The following is a 7952-nucleotide window of genomic DNA, read 5'->3' as shown; positions in this document are numbered from 1 at the left end:
TTATTTATAATGTAAATATACTGCTAATTGTTTTATGCTATATTTAATTGATTAAAAATGTTCATGTTCTGCAAATAATTTGAAAAGACAGTTATAGTCCCTCTGGGCCCAAGTTTGTATTACTGAGTCAATAAGGCATTTTCTCCCATAGACTTAGCTTGACATAAGATCCCCATCTAACCAGGTTTTACTTAGTTTGACAGAATATTTTTTGTAAACAAAATGTTAAGGAAAATAGCATGTCAGCACTTAATTATAATTAGAATTGGTGCTATTATATCATTTTGATAATGTCAGTACTCAAATTGCCTAAAAATGATTTTTATTTAAAATACTGTTTTACTGGTGACAGATAAAGGGGGTTTATTTTTTTGTTGGTGATACTTAAAAGTTATATCAATGTTTTTGTTCCTACAGTAAGGGATTTGAATTAAATGAGATTTAAGGTTAGTTTGAGTTCTGCCATCTGTAGGTTATATTCCTCTAAGCATGAGTTGGCATTAATTAATCCACACTAAAGTGAGATTGTGCTGTTCAGTGAGATTGAATTTTTAAACACTTAGGCGAACTTTCACTGATTACTAATCAAATGCTAGGAGAATGATTCTCAAAGTGTTATTGTCTGACAGCAGTACCAACCAGGAATTTGTTAGAAATGCAGATTCTCGGGCATAACTCTTAGCCAAATGAATCTCTAGGGCTGGAGTTGGCCATCTCTCTCTCTCTCTCTCTCTCTCTCTCTCTCTCTCTCTCTCTCTCTCTCTCTCGGCAGTATGTCTTTTAACTAGCCCTATTGATAAATATGGAATACAATGACACCTGAGTACCATTTTGTTGGGCTACATATGAAAATTGCTTTTACAACATACAGACAAATATGTGTTATATAATTAAACTCTATTTTCCTGGTGGCCCAGATTTTCCAGTGTAAGTACAGCTCTGTTTTCAAGATTCATGCAGTTTTTTAGTACATCTTCAACCTGAAGTTTTTCCATAGGGGAAAAATTCCTTATTATCCAACAGTTACATTTTTAGCTTTCAGAAGTTACTTAGTGAGATGGGGAAAATACTTAAGGGCCTGTCTTCTGCTCTCACTGTGTGACTTGGCAAGCATCACTGACCCTCTCTGATAGTCCATTTCTCATCTGTAAAAGGAGAGGTTGGCCTAAGTCAGGGTTTTTCAGCTCAGCACTTATTGACATTTGGATCAGAATATGCTTTACTGAGGAATTTGTCTTGTAAATCGTAATTGTTTAGCAGTACCCTCCCCCCACCTCTATTTATACAGTGCCAAGAGCAACCTTCAGTTGCAACAATCAAAAATATTTCCAGACATTAGCATGTGTCCCCTGAGGGAAAATATTGATCCCTTCATCCCTTCACACCTTTCTTACCATCTTTGTATATTTGAGAACCTCTGGTCTAGGTTAGGTCTCCTATAAATGTATATAAAATAATACAAAATGTATTGTTTCTCCATTCAGAAACTGGCAGATTTAAAAATACAAATAAATTGCTTTATGTCTCACTGGTGCAACCCATGTATAAACAGGGAATTCTTTGCCTGTTTCCTGCCCCCTTGAATATTGTTGAAGAAGAATTTTCTCAAAAATATTACATTTTCTATCTGTGGAAGTTCAAGACCCATCTTCAGCTTTTCAGGCCTAAAAGTTTTAAATCACCTGCTGTGCCCTAGAGTCCTGGTTCCATGTACACTACCTCATCACTCTAAAAAACTGACCCAAATTCTATCTGTCACCAATTTCCACCAGGGATGTATCTATTCTAGAATTTTTTGGTATAAATGATTCCATTAAGAATTCAAACTCTATTATTTAGAGAGAAAGAAAAGGAAAGATATCAAAGTGGAGAGGAGGGAGTAGAGAGGAAAATGAGAAGTAGTACTAGAGCTGGTGATATGGGTGAGTGGTATAGCCATATATTCAAAACTCAGACTCAACAACACTGAAAACAAGACATCTAAGCTGCAACCACTGAAACTTTGCAATGTGCCTGACAAGTTGACAGACAAGTACGGGGCGGGGATTGGGGTTAAGAGGGAATATGGAAACACTGATGGAGGGAAGTTGACATTGGTGGTGGGATTGATGTTGAAATATTATACACCTAAAACTCAACTGTCAGTAACTGTAAATCACAGTTCTTTAATAAAAAAATTAGAAAAACAAAAATATAGTTTCTTCCCCTCGTTCTTTCTCTTCCCTTCCTGTTCTCTGCTTCTCACTCCTTCTTGTTGTGTACTCTGAGCCTCCAAGCATGCGAAGTAGTCCAGCTTTTCACACCTATTCTATTCAAGATGTAAAAGTTCAAACCCATAAAGATGTTCAGACAGGCAAGGAATTCAGTTTAGGAGCATCTCCCTTCACATATGACAGCTGGAATTCTATAATTATAAATGACAAAGTCATTGAGCTGAAATAGATATTGAACTTATTTTTCTGTCTTTAACATGATATTGAATTATAGCTGTTTTGTCTTAAAATTACACATGGTGCGTACTAAAACCTTAGCGTTTAAAATTTTATCTGCCTGTGAGTTTTTACCTCAATCATTCTACAATTCAGTCCTGATATTTTCTGGAGCTTCTAGTCATGATGGAAATAGATAAGCCTGAAAAATGTGCATCTACGTCCATGTGAGTGCAAACATACATATCAGTACATGCAAACACACGCTAGCAAATTACCTAAAAGTTAGAAAATTAGAGCTTATTTTTAGAATTAGAACATTGTACTGCAAATTAAATTCCAATGTTTATCCCAGCACACGAAGGAAGGAAGGAAGGAAGGAAGGAAGGAAGGAAGGAAGGAAGGAAGGAAGGAAGGAAGGAAGGAAGGAGAAGGGAAGGGAGAGAGAAAGGGAGGGAAGGAAAAAGGGAGGGATGGAGGGAAGAAGGGAGAGAGGGAGAGAAAAAGAAAGAGAGATGGAGGGAGGAGGAGAGAGAGAAAGGGAGAGGAAGAAGAAAGAGTAGGTATAAGCAGTGTACTAGATATCTATATTTTAATTAATTAAAATAACAATAACATGTACAGTATCACCTTTGTGATAGTCTGCATTATGATACTTAGCTTTTATAAAATAGTTACCTTAATACTTCTTTTACTAGCCAAATTCTAAGAGAACTTTATGGAAAATGTCAGAAAGCAAAGCTAACAGCTGTAATTAAGGCAGCATGTCCCAAGACTATGATTGGCACTACCAAGATACCTAGAAAAGAACTCCTTTATTTTATTTTTTTTCTTTTACTTTTTTGGTCTACATGAACCATGCTCAGTACTTCAGTACTTACTCCTGGCTCTGTGATCAGGGATCATTCCTGGCAAGATTCAGGGGACCATATGTACTGGTGCTGATAGAATCTTAGAGGGGCATATCAATGGCAAACATCTTACCCTCTGTACTATCTCAGCAGCCTAAGGGAACTCCATCATATAGCTTGTGTGTGTATCATTACTACTTTTACTAAATCAGAGTATTATTTTGGATTCTATATATTTTGATAGGCTGGGGTGATGGTATTAGAACACTACAAAATTCAGATAAATTAATTTTAGCTCATGAAAGGTAAAAACATTTCATAGGAATGTTGTCTGCCTTGGAGAAGAAGAGACTGTGTATTTGAATGATTATGTCTGTACTGCCAAGTAATTTCATAAACATGAGCCTTTGTGATACCCACAACAGCTTTATAGGATATGTTCCTTCTTTCTCATCATTTTACAAATAAGAAAAGAAAAGCTCAAGATCTTCAAATGTCAAATCTACTGCTCTATCAACTATTCTATACATCAGGTCGCCATAGTTTGAACACACTGAGTATAATCTCTAAGTGCTTTTTTGACAAGAACCGATTTTAAGAATTTTCCAGACCTATAGTCATTCAGATATTGCAAGGGTTGATATGTCAACAAATTTATGTTTTAGTTGTTATAATTAATACATTTCCCTGACTTTTCATACATTTATTTACATAATAATGATTCATTATTCTTTATATAGCTTAGTGCTTATGAAATGATTTCAACTCACTATTTACTAGTCATAGTCATGGCCATGTATGTCATTCACATGTATTATGTGTCCTGAAATATTCCAAAAGGACAGGATCAGTCCCCTTTTAAGGTCTGATACTGAATTCAGTTTACCCTAAACTTGAGTTTCTACATCAGCCTAGGCATTTTTCTGTCTTTATGAGACAAAGTTGAGCCAAAGCAACAGGTCACTTAATTTTCTACCACAGCTGGTACCTAGAAGTGTTTGCTATAAGCTTTTCTCATTGAGCAAATGTTTAAAATTTGTCATTACTATCTAGTTCTTTTATTTTTTGACTGCATGTAATAGTATTTATCCTGTAGCTTGAACTGCAACTTGCTGAGGAGTTCCAAAAGGAAAACTAAAATCTAAAAGAAAGAGGTAGATTCATCAATTGTTATAGTGCTATATTTGCAGTACTCAATCATTTGTGCTATTTTATGTAATTGAGAATATTTTGGATTTAGTGTAGAGACTTTCTCAGACTTAAAGACTGAAAAAAAATTTATTATCAAATATAAGTTCGTCTTTTAAAAACTAGCCTTCCAGTCCAAGGACCACATAGTCACGCCATTCTATTTGATCTTAAAGAAAATATTCCAGAAGAACTTGAAATATCTTTAATTTTGCTTTAAAATATTCACTCGGGAAAAAATGTATTCAATAATAGTTGCTGATTTAAACAAATTAAATACAATGAATTTCAAATGAACAAGTACTATTTTTTTTAAACCATGACTCAGCTTATTATTAGAGAACTCTGTTCAAGGTGGCCATTCTCAACTTACATTCTAAACCACAAAAGTAAGGGAAACACAGTTTTTGTAAAAAAAATTCCTTTCCTCACTACTGGTTAGCTTGGGGGGGGCAGAGGGAGGGAGGTGCTAGAGAGATAGCTGGTAGGGTGCTTTCTTGCATGTGATTGAAATTAATCCCATCCCAGATCCTGATATAGTCCCCTGAGCCCCTCCAGCAGTGATCCCGAATATTGAGCCAGGAGTAAGTCCTGAGTACCACCATGAGCAGCTCTCTTAGTGGGGGAGGGGAGGGGGGAGTTATTTCTTCGCTATAGACAATTATTCAACCTCTTTGAAAAATCTGTTCTTTCAACTACCATATGAGAATTATATTATCTCCTTGTACAAATTTTAAAAAGATGATGTACGTCAGCTGTGTTATTATAGTGCTGTTCAGATGCTAAAAATGTTCAGGAAACAGTAGTTTATAATAATATTTGGCAGCACACACTCTCAAATATATCAGACTGTCTCAAAGAGTTCTGGTATCTTTTGAGCAACTAAAACATTCATATCAGTATCAGAATGTGGGACTCGAAGAATGGGCACTGGCGGAGGGATGGGTACTGGATCATTGTATAACTGAAACCCAAGCACAAAAATTTGTAAGTCTACAACTATACCTCATGGTGTTTCACTAATAAAGTTTAAAATAAATAAATATTTCTTGAATAGAAAAAAAAAGAGATCCAGGATTCAAAGACTGATGTTCCAAAGAAATAATGTATATAGATTGTCATTTAGGCTAATTGAGCATGGTTTAATTCCTAGACTCATTCAATCTTTTAAAAATGCAGTATTCTAAGATAACTAGCCAGTTGTTTTGTTTTCTTTTGTTTTCTAAAAATGTCAGATCCTGTCCTTAAAACATTACATTATCTGGGTAAATGATCCATTGAGAGATCTGAAAAGTCTAAGAAACAAAAAAATTTTCTCTTTTATATAAGAAAAAGCTGTTGGGAAAAGGAAGTTCAATTACACTAGCCCAATTTATTTTGAAAAAAAATTTTCACCTATAGATGATTATTCAAACATTGATCTTAGACAAGGTGATCAGACTTAAAAGAACCATTTAATGTACTCATTGATAATTAAATAAAAATAAGCAACTCTAATAGTTTCAATATTTTTCTGAAGATGTATATTTGGTTTTTTCTTTGCTAATATGGAATTGTTTAGCTATTTTGAATCATTAGTAAGAGATCATTTTTCTGAAATGTTAATCTTCCTTTTCTAAAACAAAATTATAGTTATCTGATAAAGTTACTTCTATCTTCAGGAAGTATAGGGTTAAAATGAAATATCTAAAGCAGATGTCAATGTTGTTTTGTGACTCTCTCTTTTTTGGATGTGTGGAAAATACAACAGGCACCAATAACCCATATAAGATTTGCTAAAGAATATTATGTATTTATATATACTAATGTTATATTGCTATCGCTCCAACAGAAAAAAATCATAGTAACTCTCACTGTCACTGTCCTCCCGTTGTTCATCGATTTTCTCAAGCCGGCCCAGTAACGTCTCCATTGTGAGACATGGTTGTTACTATGTTTGGCATATCAAATATGTCACGGGTAGCTTGCCAGGCTTTGCCACGCAGGCAACATACTCTCAGTAGCTTGCCGGGCTCTCCGAGAGGGGCGGAGGAATCGAACTCGGGTCGGCCATGTCGGCTGCGTGCAAGGCAAACACCCTACGCACTGGGCTGGAGCGATAGCACAGCGGTAGAGTGCCTTTCAAGTGGGCAACATGGCCAACATGGCCGACCTGAGTTCGATTCCTCCGCCCCTCTCAGAGAGCCTGGCAAGCTACCCGTGATGTATTCGATATGCCAAACACAGTAACAACAAACACAGTAACAACAAGTCTCATGATGGAGATGTTACTGGGCCTACTCGAGCAAATCGATGAACAACGGAGGACTGTGACTGTGACTGTTATATTATTCCTACAGAATAGACTAATATTAGAATAAATTAAAATGGTGATATACTAAGCATTCAGGCCTTCAATATGAGGTTTTAAATAAAAGCTTTAGAGTAAACTCTGTAAGCATAATCAGTTCACCAGAAAAAAGTTTTTGTCTCCATATTTAGTAAACATACTTCTGATAGTTTGCCAACACTCCCATACCTTCATTCACTAGTCAATCGTAGGTTTTAACTGTAAAAGTCAAATTCTAGGGACATGAATACAACATCCTTGGGTACTGACAGGAGATAGATATTTCCTTTGATTAGTCCAAAGAAAAAGAAAAATATCTCGCTTTCAAATCATAATAGCATTTTCTCTTGGATTCCTGTGAATTCCTGTGAATTTGGTTCTGCCTTTACTTTTGTAGCTCATTATCTTGCCATTTGACCAAATTATCCCAACTTTAGCCTTGCTCAGGAGCCAGCTTGACTCTTCTCCAGGTCTGTAACTCTTTGCATGCACTTTCCTCTCTTTCCTATTAATCTTTGTGCTTCCCTAGCAAAGGCCTATAGGAAATTTCTAGGTGAAGTCAAGACTTAGCCTACATTTCTCTTCCCAGTTGACATAGAAAAATGTTCAGTAATTTCTACAGATGGTAAAGTTATGGGAAGTCTATGCTTGTTTTGTTTTGTCTTGTTTTGTTTTGTTTTTGGCTTTCCAAAGGCTGCTCAGGAGGCCTCAAAGCCCCTCCTGACACAACACAGTCAACTGGACTGGGGATGAAGTGTTGCTGGATGAAGTGTTGTGGTACTGGGAATTACTCAAATTACCAAAGGTGCTACTCAAGACAATGTGAAACCAGAAATAAAACCTAGGTGGGTCAAAAGCAAGGCATGTGACTTAGCCCTTTTACTTTTACTGCAAAACACATGTTATGAGTTGCTGGAGTATAAAATGGTGCGGCACCTTCGGAGACGAACCTATGAATATCCATCAAACATAAAGGGCACATACCTTCCTCTCAGCTGGTCCATTTCCTGAGTACAAATGGTAAGGAACAATTTATACAAATAGCAACATGTTTGTAAATGTTTTTTTTTCTGTACTTATACTGGATTGTTTTAAAAATAACACCGTAGTAGCACTGTCCTCCCATTGTTCATCAGTTTGCTCGAGCAGGCACCA

Source organism: Sorex fumeus, unplaced genomic scaffold (genome assembly GCF_029834395.1).
Source record: "Sorex fumeus unplaced genomic scaffold, SorFum_2.1 ptg000009l, whole genome shotgun sequence".
Classification (NCBI taxonomy): Eukaryota; Metazoa; Chordata; class Mammalia; order Eulipotyphla; family Soricidae; genus Sorex; species Sorex fumeus.
This window is presented reverse-complemented; position numbering follows the sequence as displayed.